The 14,837-nt window shown below is 45.7% G+C and overlaps 1 pseudogene; it reads right to left on the bottom strand.

Annotated features, from left to right (window-relative positions):
* Window positions 1-13,173: 13,173 nt before the first annotated feature.
* Window positions 13,174-14,654, bottom strand: LOC115118929 (trace amine-associated receptor 9-like; annotated as a pseudogene).
* Window positions 14,655-14,837: the final 183 nt, after the last annotated feature.

The following is a 14,837-nucleotide window of genomic DNA, read 5'->3' on the forward strand; positions in this document are numbered from 1 at the left end:
TATAGTATGGGGTATAGGGGGCTGTTTATAGGAGGTGTATAGTATGGGGTATAGGGGATGTTTATAGGAGGTGTATAGTATGGGGTATAGGGGGCTGTTTATAGGAGGTGTATAGTATGGGGTATAGGGCGCTGTTTATTGGAGGTGTATAGTATGGGGTATAGGCGCTGTTTATTGGAGGTGTATAGTATGGGGTATAGGGCACTGTTTATTGGAGGTGTATAGTATGGGGTATAGGGGGTGTTTATAGGAGGTGTATAGTATGGGGTATAGGGGCTGTTTATAGGAGGTGTATAGTATGGGGTATAGAGGGCTGTTTTGGAGGTGTATAGTTTTGGGTGTAGGGGGCTGTTTATTGGAGGTGTATAGTTTGGGGTATAGGGCGCTGTTTATAGGAGGTGTATAGTATGGGGTATAGGGCGCTGTTTATTGGAGGTGTATAGTATGGGGTATAGGGGGCTATTTATAGGAGGTGAATAGTCTTGGGCTGTTTATAGGAGGTATATAGTATGGGGTATAGGGGCTGTGTATAGGAGGTGTATAGTATGGGGTGTAGGGGCTGTTTATAGGAGGTGTATAGTTTGGGGGTATAGGGGGCTGTTTATAGGAGGTGTATAGTATGGGGTATAGGGGGCTGTTTATAGGAGGTGTATAGTATGGGGCATAGGGGCTGTTTATAGGAGGTGTATAGTATGGGGTATAGGGGGCTGTTTATAGGAGGTGTATAGTATGGGGTATAGGGGCTGTTTATAGGAGGTATATAGTATGGGGTATAGGGGCTGTTTATAGGAGGTGTATAGTATGGGGTATAGGGGCTGTTTATAGGAGGTGTATAGTATGGGGTATAGGGGCTGTTTATAGGAGGTGTATAGTATGGGGCATAAGGGGCTGTTTTTGGAGATGTATAGTATGGGGTCTAGGGGGCTGTTTATAGTAGGTGTATAGTCTGGGGTATAGGGGGCTGTTTATAGTAGGTGTATAGTATGGGGTATAGGGGGCTGTTTATAGTAGGTGTATAGTATGGGGTATAGGGGCTGTTTATAGGAGGTGTATAATATGGGGTATAGGGGCTATTTATAGGAGGTGTATAGTGTGGGGTATAGGGGGGCTGTTTATAGGAGGTGTATAGTATGGGTTCTAGGGCGCTGTTTATAGGAGGTGTATAGTATGGGGTATAGGGCGCTGTTTATTGGAGGTGTATAGTATGGGGTATAGGGGCTGGTTATAGGAGGTGTATAGTATGGGGTATAGGGGGCTGTTTATAGGAGGTGTATAGTATGGGGTATAGGGCGCAGTTTATTGGAGGTGTATAGTATGGGGTATAGGGCGCTGTTTATTGGAGGTATAGTATGGGGTATAGGGCGCTGTTTATTGAGGTGTATAGTATGGGGTATAGGGGGCTATTTATAGGAGGTGAATAGTCTTCGGGCTGTTTATAGGAGGTGTATAGTATGGGGTATAGGGGGCTGTTTATAGGAGTGTATAGTATGGGGTATAGGGGCTGTGTATAGGAGGTGTATAGTATGGGGTGTAGGGGCTGTTTATAGGAGGTGTATAGTATGGGGTATAGGGGGCTGTTTATAGGAGGTGTATAGTATGGGGTATAGGGGGCTGTTTATAGGAGGTGTATAGTATGGGGCATAAGGGGCTGTTTATAGGAGGTGTATAGTATGGGGTATAGGGGCTGTTTATAGGAGGTGTATAGTATGGGGTATAGGGGCTGTTTATAGGAGGTATATAGTATGGGGTATAGGGGCTGGTTATAGGAGGTGTATAGTATGGGGTATAGGGGGCTGTTTATAGGAGGTGTATAGTATGGGGTATAGGGCGCAGTTTATTGGAGGTGTATAGTATGGGGTATAGGGCGCTGTTTATTGGAGGTGTATAGTATGGGGTATAGGGCGCTGTTTATTGAGGTGTATAGTATGGGGTATAGGGGGTGTTTATAGGAGGTGTATAGTATGGGGTATAGGGGCTGTTTATAGGAGGTGTATAGTATGGGGTATAGGGGCTGTTTATAGGAGGTGTATAGTATGGGGTATAGGGGGCTGTTTATAGGAGGTGTATAGTATGGGGTATAGGGGGATGTTTATAGGAGGTGTATAGTATGGGGTATAGGGGGCTGTTTATAGGAGGTGTATAGTATGGGGTATAGGGCGCTGTTTATTGGAGGTGTATAGTATGGGGTATAGGGCGCTGTTTATTGGAGGTGTATAGTATGGGGTATAGGGCACTGTTTATTGGAGGTGTATAGTATGGGGTATAGGGGGGTGTTTATAGGAGGTGTATAGTATGGGGTATAGGGGGCTGTTTATAGGAGGTGTATAGTATGGGGTATAGAGGGCTGTTTTGGAGGTGTATAGTTTTGGGTGTAGGGGGCTGTTTATTGAGGTGTATAGTTTGGGGTATAGGGCGCTGTTTATAGGAGGTGTATAGTATGGGGTATAGGCGCTGTTTATTGGAGGTGTATAGTATGGGGTATAGGGGGCTATTTATAGGAGGTGAATAGTCTTGGGCTGTTTATAGGAGGTATATAGTATGGGGTATAGGGGCTGTGTATAGGAGGTGTATAGTATGGGGTGTAGGGGGGCTGTTTATAGGAGGTGTATAGTTTGGGGTATAGGGGCTGTTTATAGGAGGTGCATAGTATGGGGTATAGGGGCTGTTTATAGGAGGTGTATAGTATGGGGCATAGGGGGCTGTTTATAGGAGGTGTATAGTATGGGGTATAGGGGGCTGTTTATAGGAGGTGTATAGTATGGGGTATAGGGGGCTGTTTATAGGAGGTATATAGTATGGGGTATAGGGGCTGTTTATAGGAGGTGTATAGTATGGGGTATAGGGGGCTGTTTATAGGAGGTGTATAGTATGGGGTATAGGGCTGTTTATAGGAGGTGTATAGTATGGGGCATAAGGGGCTGTTTATAGGAGGTGTATAGTATGGGGTATAGGGGCTGTTTATAGGAGGTGTATAGTATGGGTATAGGGGCTGTTTATAGGAGGTATATAGTATGGGGTATAGGGGCTGGTTATAGGAGGTGTATAGTATGGGGTATAGGGGCTGTTTATAGGAGGTGTATAGTATGGGGTATAGGGCGCAGTTTATTGGAGTTGTATAGTATGGGGTATAGGGCGCTGTTTATTGGAGGTGTATAGTATGGGGTATAGGGCGCTGTTTATTGGAGGTGTATAGTATGGGGTATAGGGGTGTTTATAGGAGGTGTATAGTATGGGGTATAGGGGGCTGTTTATAGGAGGTGTATAGTATGGGGTATAGGGGCTGTTTATAGGAGGTGTATAGTATGGGGTATAGGGGCTGTTTATAGGAGTGTATAGTATGGGGTATAGGGGGATGTTTATAGGAGGTGTATAGTATGGGGTATAGGGGCTGTTTATAGAGGTGTATAGTATGGGGTATAGGGCGCTGTTTATTGGAGGTGTATAGTATGGGGTATAGGGCGCTGTTTATTGGAGGTGTATAGTATGGGGTATAGGGCTGTTTATTGGAGGTGTATAGTATGGGGTATAGGGGGTGTTTATAGGAGGTGTATATATGGGGTATAGGGGGCTGTTTATAGGAGGTGTAAAGTATGGGGTATAGGGGCTGTTTATAGGAGGTGTATAGTATGGGGTATAGGGGGCTGTTTATAGGAGGTGTATAGTATGGGGTATAGGGGGATGTTTATAGGAGGTGTATAGTATGGGGTATAGGGGCTGTTTATAGGAGGTGTATAGTATGGGGTATAGGGGCGCTGTTTATTGGAGGTGTATAGTATGGGGTATAGGGCGCTGTTTATTGGAGGTGTATAGTATGGGGTATAGGGCGCTGTTTATTGGAGGTGTATAGTATGGGGTATAGGGGGGTGTTTATAGGAGGTGTATAGTATGGGGTATAGGGGCTGTTTATAGGAGGTGTATAGTATGGGGTATAGAGGGCTGTTTTGGAGGTGTATAGTTTTGGGTGTAGGGGGCTGTTTATTGGAGGTGTATAGTTTGGGGTATAGGGCGCTGTTTATAGGAGGTGTATAGTATGGGGTATAGGGCGCTGTTTATTGGAGGTGTATAGTATGGGGTATAGGGGGCTATTGATAAGAGGTGAATAGTCTTGGGCTGTTTATAGGAGGTATATAGTATGGGGTATAGGGGGCTGTGTATAGGAGGTGTATAGTATGGGGTGTAGGAGCTGTTTATAGGAGGTGTATAGTATGGGGTATAGGGGGCTGTTTATAGGAGTGTATAGTATGGGGTATAGGGGGCTGTTTATAGGAGGTGTATAGTATGGGGCATAGGGGCTGTTTATAGGAGGTGTATAGTATGGGGTATAGGGGGCTGTTTATAGGAGGTGTATAGTATGGGGTATAGGGGCTGTTTATAGGAGGTATATAGTATGGGGTATAGGGGGGCTGTTTATAGGAGGTGTATAGTATGGGGTATAGGGGGCTGTTTATAGGAGGTGTATAGTATGGGGTATAGGGCGCTGTTTATTGGAGGTGTATAGTATGGGGTATAGGGAGCTGTTTATTGGAGGTGTATAGTATGGGGTAATAGGGGCTGTTTATAGGAGGTGTATAGTATGGGGTATAGGGGCTGTTTATAGGAGGTGTATAGTATGGGGTATAGGGGGGTGTTTATAGGAGGTGTATAGTGTGGGGTATAGGGCGCTGTTTATTGGAGGTGTATAGTATGGGGTATAGGGAGCTGTTTATTGGAGGTGTATAGTATGGGGTAATAGGGGCTGTTTATAGGAGGTGTATAGTATGGGGTATAGGTGCTGTTTATAGGAGGTGTATAGTATGGGGTATAGGGGCTGTTTATAGGAGGTGTATAGTATGGGGTATAGGGCGCTGTTTATTGGAGGTGTATAGTATTGGGTATAGGGGGCTGTTTATAGTAGGTGTATAGTCTGGGGTATAGGGGGTGTTTATAGGAGGTGTATAGTATGGGGTATAGGGCGCTATTTATTGGAGGTGTATAGTATGGGGTATAGGGGCTGTTTATAGGAGGTGTATAGTATGGGGTATAGGGGGCTGTTTATAGGAGGTGTATAGTCTGGGGTATAGGGGGGATGTTTATAGTAGGTGTATAGTCTGGGGTATAGGGGGCTGTTTATAGGAGGTGTATAGTATGGGGTATAGGGGGCTGTTTATAGGAGGTATAGTCTGGGGTATAGGGGCTGTTTATAGGAGGTGTATAGTATGGGGTATAGGCGGCTGTTTATAGGAGGTGTATAGTGTGGGGTATAGAGGGCTGTTTTGGAGGTGTATAGTATGGGGTATAGGGGCTGTTTATAGGAGGTGTATAGTCTGGGGTATAGGGGGGTGTTTATAGGAGGTGTATAGTATGGGGTATAGGGCACTATTTATTGGAGGTGTATAGTATGGGGTATAGGGGGGCTGTTTATAGGAGGTGTATAGTATGGGGTATAGGGGGCTGTTTATAGGAGGTGTATAGTCTGGGGTATAGGGGGCTGTTTATAGTAGGTGTATAGTCTGGGGTATAGGGGCTGTTTATAGGAGGTGTATAGTATGGGGTATAGGGGGCTGTTTATAGGAGGTGTATAGTCTGGGGTATAGGGGGCTGTTTATAGTAGGTGTATAGTCTGGGGTATAGGGGGCTGTTTATAGGAGGTGTATAGTATGGGGTATAGGGGCTGTTTATAGGAGGTGTATAGTATGGGGTATAGGGGGCTGTTTATAGGAGGTGTATAGTATGGGGTATAGGGGCTGTTTATAGGAGGTGTATAGTGTGGGGTATAGAGGGCTGTTTTGGAGGTGTATAGTATGGGGTATAGGGGGCTGTTTATAGGAGGTGTATAGTCTGGGGTATAGGGGCTGTTTATAGGAGGTGTATAGTATGGGGTATAGGGGCTGTTTATAGGAGGTGTATAGTGTGGGGTATAGAGGGCTGTTTTGGAGGTGTATAGTATGGGGTATAGGGGGCTGTGTATAGGAGGTGTATAGTATGGGGTGTTGGGGCTGTTTATTGGAGGTGTATAGTATGGGGTATAGGGGGCTGTTTATAGGAGTGTATAGTGTGGGGTATAGAGGGCTGTTTTGGAGGTGTATAGTATGGGGTATAGGGGGCTGTGTATAGGAGGTGTATAGTATGGGGTGTAGGGGGCTGTTTATAGGAGGTGTATAGTATGGGGTATAGGGCGTTGTTTATTGGAGGTGTATAGTATGGGGTATAGGGGGCTGTTTTTATAGGAGAGGTGTATAGTATGGGGTATAGGGGGTTGTTTATAGGAGGTGTATAGTCTGGGGTAAGGGGCTGTTTATAGAGGGTGTATAGTATGGGTATAGGGGGCTGTTTTGGAGGTGTATAGTATGGGGTATAGGGGGCTGTTTTTATAGGAGAGGTGTATAGTATGGGGTATAGGGGCTGTTTATAGTAGGTGTATAGTCTGGGGTATAGGGGGCTGTTTATAGGAGGTGTATAGTATGGGGTATAGGGGCTGTTTATAGGAGGTGTATAGTATGGGGTATAGGGCGCTGTTTATTGAGGTGTATAGTATTGGGTATAGGGGGCTGTTTATAGTAGGTGTATAGTCTGGGGTATAGGGGTGTTTATAGGAGGTGTATAGTATGGGGTATAGGGCGCTATTTATTGAGGTGTATAGTATGGGGTATAGGGGGCTGTTTATAGGAGGTGTATAGTATGGGGTATAGGGGCTGTTTATAGGAGGTGTATAGTCTGGGGTATAGGGGGCTGTTTATAGTAGGTGTATTATCTGGGGTATAGGGGCTGTTTATAGGAGGTGTATAGTATGGGGTATAGGGGCTGTTTATAGGAGGTGTATAGTCTGGGGTATAGGGGGCTGTTTATAGGAGGTGTATAGTATGGGGTATAGGGGCTGTTTATAGGAGGTGTATAGGGGTATAGAGGGCTGTTTTGGAGGTGTATAGTATAGGGTATAGGGGGCTGTTTATAGGAGGTGTATAGTCTGGGGTATAGGGGGCTGTTTATAGGAGGTGTATAGTATGGGGTATAGGGGGCTGTTTATAGGAGGTGTATAGTGTGGGGTATAGGGCTGTTTTGGAGGTGTATAGTATGGGGTATAGGGGCTGTGTATAGGAGGTGTATAGTATGGGGTATAGGGGCTGTATAGGAGGTGTATAGTATGGGGTGTAGGGGGCTGTTTATAGGAGGTGTATAGTATGGGGTATGGGGGGCTGTTTATAGTAGGTGTATAGTCTGGGGTATAGGGGCTGTTTATAGGAGGTGTATAGTATGGGGTATAGGGGGCTGTTTATAGGAGGTGTATAGTATGGGGTATAGGGGGGCTGTTTATAGGAGGTGTATAGTATGGGGTATAGGGGGCTGTTTATAGGAGGTGTATAGTGTGGGGTATAGAGGGCTGTTTGGAGGTGTATAGTATGGGGTATAGGGGCTGTTTATAGGAGGTGTATAGTCTGGGGTATAGGGGGCTATTTATAGGAGGTGTATAGTATGGGGTATAGGGGCTGTTTATAGGAGGTGTATAGTGTGGGGTATAGAGGGCTGTTTTGGAGGTGTATAGTATGGGGTATAGGGGCTGTGTATAGGAGGTGTATAGTATGGGTGTTGGGGGCTGTTTAATGGAGGTGTATAGTATGGGGTATAGGGGGCTGTTTATAGGAGGTGTATAGTGTGGGGTATAGAGGGCTGTTTTGGAGGTGTATAGTATGGGGTATAGGGGCTGTGTATAGGAGGTGTATAGTATGGGGTGTAGGGGCTGTTTATAGGAGGTGTATAGTATGGGGTATAGGGCGTTGTTTATTGGAGGTGTATAGTATGGGGTATAGGGGGCTGTTTTTATAGGAGAGGTGTATAGTATGGGGTATAGGGGGTTGTTTAAAGGAGGTGTATAGTCTGGGGGTAAGGGGGCTGTTTATAGAGGGGGTGTATAGTATGGGGTATAGGGGCTGTTTTGGAGGTGTATAGTATGGGGTATATGGGGCTGTTTTATAGGAGAGGTGTATAGTATGGGGTATAGGGGGCTGTTTATAGTAGGTGTATAGTCTGGGGTATAGGGGGCTGTTTATAGGAGGTGTATAGTATGGGGGTATAGGGGCTGTTTATAGGAGGTGTATAGTATGGGGTATAGGGGCTGTTTATTGGAGGTGTATAGTATTGGGTATAGGGGGCTGTTTATAGTAGGTGTATAGTCTGGGGTATAGGGGTGTTTATAGGAGGTGTATAGTATGGGGTATAGGCGCTATTTATTGGAGGTGTATAGTATGGGGTATAGGGGGCTGTTTATAGGAGGTGTATAGTGTATGGGGTATAGGGGCTGTTTATAGGAGGTGTATAGTCTGGGGTATAGGGGCTGTTTATAGTAGGTGTATTATCTGGGGTATAGGGGCTGTTTATAGGAGGTGTATAGTATGGGGTATAGGGGGCTGTTTATAGGAGGTGTATAGTCTGGGGTATAGGGGCTGTTTATAGGAGGTGTATAGTATGGGGTATAGGGGCTGTTTATAGGAGGTGTATAGTGTGGGGTATAGAGGGCTGTTTTGGAGGTGTATAGTATAGGGTATAGGGGGCTGTTTATAGGAGGTGTATAGTCTGGGGTATAGGGGCTGTTTATAGGAGGTGTATAGTATGGGGTATAGGGGGCTGTTTATAGGAGGTGTATAGTGTGGGGTATAGAGGGCTGTTTTGGAGGTGTATAGTATGGGTATAGGGGCTGTGTATAGGAGGTGTATAGTATGGGGTATAGGGGGCTGTGTATAGGAGGTGTATAGTATGGGGTGTAGGGGCTGTTTATAGGAGGTGTATAGTATGGGGTATAGGGCGCTGTTTATTGGAGGTGTATAGTATGGGGTATAGGGGCTGTTTTTATAGGAGAGGTGTATAGTATGGGGTATAGGGGTTGTTTATAGGAGGTGTATAGTCTGGGGTAAGGGGGCTGTTTATAGGAGGTGTATAGTATGGGGTATAGGGGCTGTTTTTGGAGGTGTATAGTATGGGGTATGGTGGGCTGTTTTATAGGAGAGGTGTATAGTATGGGGTATAGGGGGCTGTTTATAGTAGGTGTATAGTCTGGGGTATAGGGGCTGTTTATAGGAGGTGTATAGTATGGGGTATAGGGGCTGTTTATAGGAGGTGTATAGTATGGGGTATAGGGCGCTGTTTATTGGAGGTGTATAGTATTGGGTATAGGGGCTGTTTATAGTAGGTGTATAGTCTGGGGTATAGGGGCTGTTTATAGGAGGTGTATAGTATGGGGTATAGGGGCTGTTTATAGGAGGTGTATAGTCTGGGGTATAGGGGCTGTTTATAGTAGGTGTATAGTCTGGGGTATAGGGGGCTGTTTATAGGAGGTGTATAGTATGGGGTATAGGGGGTGTTTATAGGAGGTGTATAGTATGGGGTATAGGGGCTGTTTATTGAGGTGTATAGTATTGGGTATAGGGGCTGTTTATAGTAGGTGTATAGTCTGGGGTATAGGGGGTGTTTATAGGAGGTGTATAGTATGGGGTATAGGGCGCTATTTATTGGAGGTGTATAGTATGGGGTATAGGGGGCTGTTTATAGGAGGTGTATAGTATGGGGTATAGGGGGCTGTTTATAGGAGGTGTATAGTCTGGGGTATAGGGGGCTGTTTATAGTAGGTGTATTATCTGGGGTATAGGGGCTGTTTATAGAGTGTGTATAGTATGGGGTATAGGGGGCTGTTTATAGGAGGTGTATAGTCTGGGGTATAGGGGCTGTTTATAGGAGGTGTATAGTATGGGGTATAGGGGCTGTTTTATAGGAGGTGTATAGTCTGGGGTATAGAGGGCTGTTTTGGAGGTGTATAGTATAGGGTATAGGGGCTGTTTATAGGAGGTGTATAGTCTGGGGTATAGGGGCTGTTTATAGGAGGTGTATAGTATGGGGTATAGGGGGCTGTTTATAGGAGGTGTATAGTGTGGGGTATAGAGGGCTGTTTGGAGGTGTATAGTATGGGGTATAGGGGGCTGTGTATAGGAGGTGTATAGTATGGGGTATAGGGGGCTGTGTATAGGAGGTGTATAGTATGGGGTAGGGGGCTGTTTATAGGAGGTGTATAGTATGGGGTATAGGCGCTGTTTATTGGAGGTGTATAGTATGGGGTATAGGGGGCTGTTTTTATAGGAGAGGTGTATAGTATGGGGTATAGGGGTTGTTTGTAGGAGGTGTATAGTCTGGGGTAAGGGGCTGTTTATAGGAGGTGTATAGTATGGGGTATAGGGGCTGTTTTTGGAGGTGTATAGTATGGGGTATGGTGGGCTGTTTTTATAGGAGAGGTGTATAGTATGGGGTATAGGGGCTGTTTAGTAGGTGTATAGTCTGGGGTATAGGGGCTGTTTATAGGAGGTGTATAGTATGGGGTATAGGGGCTGTTTATAGGAGGTGTATAGTATGGGGTATAGGGCGCTGTTTATTGGAGGTGTATAGTATTGGGTATAGGGGGCTGTTTATAGTAGGTGTATAGTCTGGGGTATAGGGGCTGTTTATAGGAGGTGTATAGTATGGGGTATAGGGGGCTGTTTATAGGAGGTGTATAGTCTGGGGTATAGGGGGCTGTTTATAGTAGGTGTATAGTCTGGGGTATAGGGGCTGTTTATAGGAGGTTATAGTATGGGGTATAGGGCTGTTTATAGGAGGTGTATAGTCTGGGGTATAGGGGGGCTGTTTATAGGAGGTGTATAGTATGGGGTATAGGGGCTGTGTATAGGAGGTGTATAGTATGGGGTGTAGGGGGCTGTTTATTGAGGTGTATAGTATGGGTATAGGGGGCTGTTTATAGGAGGTGTATAGTGTGGGGTATAGAGGGCTGTTTTGGAGGTGTATAGTATGGGGTATAGGGGCTGTGTATAGGAGGTGTATAGTATGGGGGTGTAGGGGGCTGTTTATAGGAGGTGTATATTATGGGGTATAGGGCGCTGTTTATTGAGATGTATAGTATGGGGTATAGGGGGCTGTTTTTATAGGAGAGGTGTATAGTATGGGGTATAGGGGGTTGTTTATAGGAGGTTTATAGTCTGGGGTAAGGGGGCTGTTTATAGGAGGTGTATAGTATGGGGTATAGGGGGCTGTTTTTGGAGGTGTATAGTATGGGGTATAGGGGGCTGTTTATAGGAGGTGTATAGTATGGGGTATAGGGGGCTATTGATAGGAGGTGAATAGTCTTGGGCTGTTTATAGGAGGTGTATAGTCAGGGGTATAGGGGCTGTTTTATAGAGGTGTATAGTCTGGGGTAAGGGGGCTGTTTATAGGAGGTGTATAGTATGGGGTATAGGGGGCTGTTTATAGGAGGTGTATAGTCAGGGGTATAGGGGGCTGTTTATAGAGGTTTATAGTCTGGGGTATAGGGGCTGTTTATAGGAAGTGTATAGTCAGGGGTATAGGGGGCTGTTTTTGGAGGTGTATAGTATGGGGTATAGGGGGCTGTTTATAGGAAGTGTATAGTCAGGGGGTATAGGGGGCTGTTTATAGGAGGTGTATAGTATGGGGTATAGGGGCTATTGATAGGAGGTGAATAGTCTTGGGCTGTTTATAGAGGTGTATAGTATGGGGTATAGGGGGATGTTTATAGGAGGTATATAGTATGGGGTACAGGGGCTGTTTCTAGGAGGTGTATAGTATGGGGTATAGGGGGCTGTTTATAGGAGTGTATAGTATGGGGTATAGGGGGCTGTTTATAGGAGGTGTATAGTATGGGGTATAGGGGCTGTTTATAGGAGGTGTAGGAGTGTATAGTATGGGGTATAGGGGCTATTGATAGGAGGTGAATAGTCTTGGGCTGTTTATAGGAGGTATATAGTATGGGGTATAGGGGCTGTTTATAGGAGGTGTATAGTATGGGGTCTAGGGGCTGTTTATAGGAGGTGTATAGTATGTGGTATAGGGGGCTGTTTATAGGAGGTGTATAGTATGGGGTCTAGGTGGCTGTTTATAGGAGGTATAGTATGGGGGTATAGGGGCTGTTTATAGGAGGTGTATAGTATGGGGTATAGGGGCTGTTTATAGGAGGTGTATAGTATGGGGTGTAGGGGCTGTTTATAGGAGGTGTATAGTATGGGGTATAGGAGGCTGTTTTATAGGAGGTGTATAGTATGGGGTATAGGGGGCTGTTTATAGGAGGTGTATAGTATGGGGTATAGGGGCTGTGTATAGGAGGTGTATAGTGTGGGGTATAGGGGCTGTGTATAGGAGGTGTATAGTATGGGGTATAGGGGGGCTGTTTATAGGAGGTGTATAGTATGGGGTGTAGGGGGCTGTTTATAGGAGGTGTATAGTATGCGGTATAGGAGGCTGTTTATAGGAGGTGTATAGTATGGGGTATAGGGGGCTGTTTATAGGAGGTGTATAGTATGGGGTATAGGGGGCTGTGTATAGGAGGTGTATAGTGTGGGGTATAGGGGCTGTTTATAGGAGGTGTATAGTATGGGGTATAGGGGGGCTGTGTATAGGAGGTGTATAGTATGGGGGTATAGGGGCTGTTTATAGGAGGTGTATAGTATGGGGTATAGGGGGCTGTGTATAGGAGGTGTATAGTATAGGAGTATAGGGGCTGTTTATAGGAGGTTATAGTATGGGGTATAGGGGCTGTTTATAGGAGGTGTATAGTATGGGGTATAGGGAATGTTTATAGGAGGTGTATAGTGTGGGGTATAGGGCTGTATAGGAGGTGTATAGTGTGGGTATAGGGGCTGTTTATAGGAGGTGTATAGTGTGGGGTATTGGGGGCTGTATAGGAGTGTAAAGTGTGGGTATAGGGGCTGTGTATAGGAGGTGTATAGTATGGGGTATAGGGAGCTGTTTATAGGAGGTGTATAGTGTGGGGTATAGGGGCTGTTTATAGGAGGTGTATAGTATGGGGTATAGGGGCTGTTAATAGGAGGTATATAGTGGGGGTATAGGGGGCTGTTTATAGGAGGTGTATAGTATGGGGTATAGGGGTTGTTTATAGGAGGTATAGTATGGGGTATAGGGGGCTGTTTTATAGAATGTATATAGTATGGGGTATAGGGAGCTGTTTATAGGAGGTGTATAGTATGGGGGTATAGGGGCTGTTTATAGGAGGTGTATAGTATGGGGTATAGGGGCTGTTTATAGGCCACCATTTTTGTCAGGACTTCCTGGGATTTTGAGGTTGAGAACTCTGGTCTATGCAAAATACCTAACAATCCAGATGTTGCAGGAATTAATTCAATTTCTTGATCACTTGCTGCTGGACACTTGGTGAGATATCAACATCAATATTGGGAGATCAGCACTATTTTACAAAGTATCTTGAGAGATTGACAAAATCACTCCAACATTGCTTGTCCTAATATTTATATATTCTATTATTTTACTTTTAGATTTGTGTATTGTTGTGAGATGTCAGACACTACTGCACTGTTGCTAGGAACACAAGCATTTTGCTACACCCGCAATAACATCTGCTAAATATGTGTATGTGACCAATACATTTTCTGTTTAATAAAAAGGAATCTACCTGCACTCCGGCAGTCATTTTGAGATGGTTTCCAAGGTAACTTCAGCATGTACCTGCCTACAGTTCTCCTGAGTAGACACCAAACACCCCTGATCTGCCTGCCTAGTATCTCACAACCCAAGATGGCCACAAACGCATAGCGAAAGTTTTTTATTGAAGAAGGCATAACAAAAGGATTCAGAGATGAGTTAACCCAGCCACATAGAGGCTTCCAGGACTATGGGGCTGATCCTGTCTCCCCACAGAGTGAAGGCTATGTTGATACTGTTGATACTGAAGTAGGGGTGCCAGCACATTAGAACACCTCATGATCAAACCCAGGGTCCCTTGCAGCCTTGTTCTCCTTTCTGATGGAGAAGCCCCCAACCTAGCCTGGACTCGCCTGGCTGGATCTGATCTGGCTGGGTCTGGCCTGGCTCGTGCTGGGTCTTCCCCTGGTAGGGTTATGCTCCGTGTGGAGCTGCCCGGGATGGTTCTCCATGGCATGATTCCATCTGGCCTGCCTCTGAGCCACCATAAAGATCCTCCCATAGGCAAACAGCATGAACACAACAGGAATGAAGAAACACACCATAGAGTCAGCCACAGCATAGGGGTGTAGATCTGGGCCACACAGGTCTGGCTTTCCTGCTGGGTGCCCCTGTGCCCAGTTGGGGCGTCAGATAGTACATGCCGAGGAGACGCAGAAGGAGGAGATGAGGAGGAGCAGCCAGGAGAGCAGGAGGAGCATGGTGACCCGTCTGGGAGACATACGGGTGGGGTAGTGAAGCAGGTCGCACACTGCCACGTACCGGTCCAATGCCACACAGCTGAGGTTGAAGATGAAGGGTCATGTCCAACAGGAAGTGGGCCATACAGAAGTTCCGTCCGAACCACCAGGTGTCCACAGAGCGCACCAAGCTGAACGGCATCACCAAAGCACAGCAACCAGGAAGTCCGCCATTGCTAAAGAGACAATGAAGGAGTTAGTGGGCGTCTGGAGGTTCCAGAAGCATCTGACAGAAGCCACGATGAGGAGGTTTCCAGTATGGCTAATACCGACATGGGGATGAGGATGTAGAGCACAAACACTTTGAAGGCGGTGCTCGGAGCAGGGCTGAGGTGCTCTCGTTGTGCCCCCAGTATCAGTGAGGTTGGTGTAGTCTGTGGTGGAAGAGTTGGACCCAGAGAGTAGAACACCATGATAGAGCTCGCCAGCCATCCACAGGCCAATTACTGAGAACCCAGAAGGTGTAAATGAATTAGACTAATAACTACTATCACAAGAGGCTTTCAGCCATATGTCCCACTAAATATATAAACTCAATGTATCCTGACTTAGCTGAAGGTAAAATCCCTTAATTAATAGATAAATATCCTTAGTTTGAGCGATTGATCCATAGCT

This window comes from Oncorhynchus nerka, linkage group LG5 (assembly GCF_034236695.1).
Source record: "Oncorhynchus nerka isolate Pitt River linkage group LG5, Oner_Uvic_2.0, whole genome shotgun sequence".
Lineage (NCBI taxonomy): Eukaryota > Metazoa > Chordata > Actinopteri > Salmoniformes > Salmonidae > Oncorhynchus > Oncorhynchus nerka.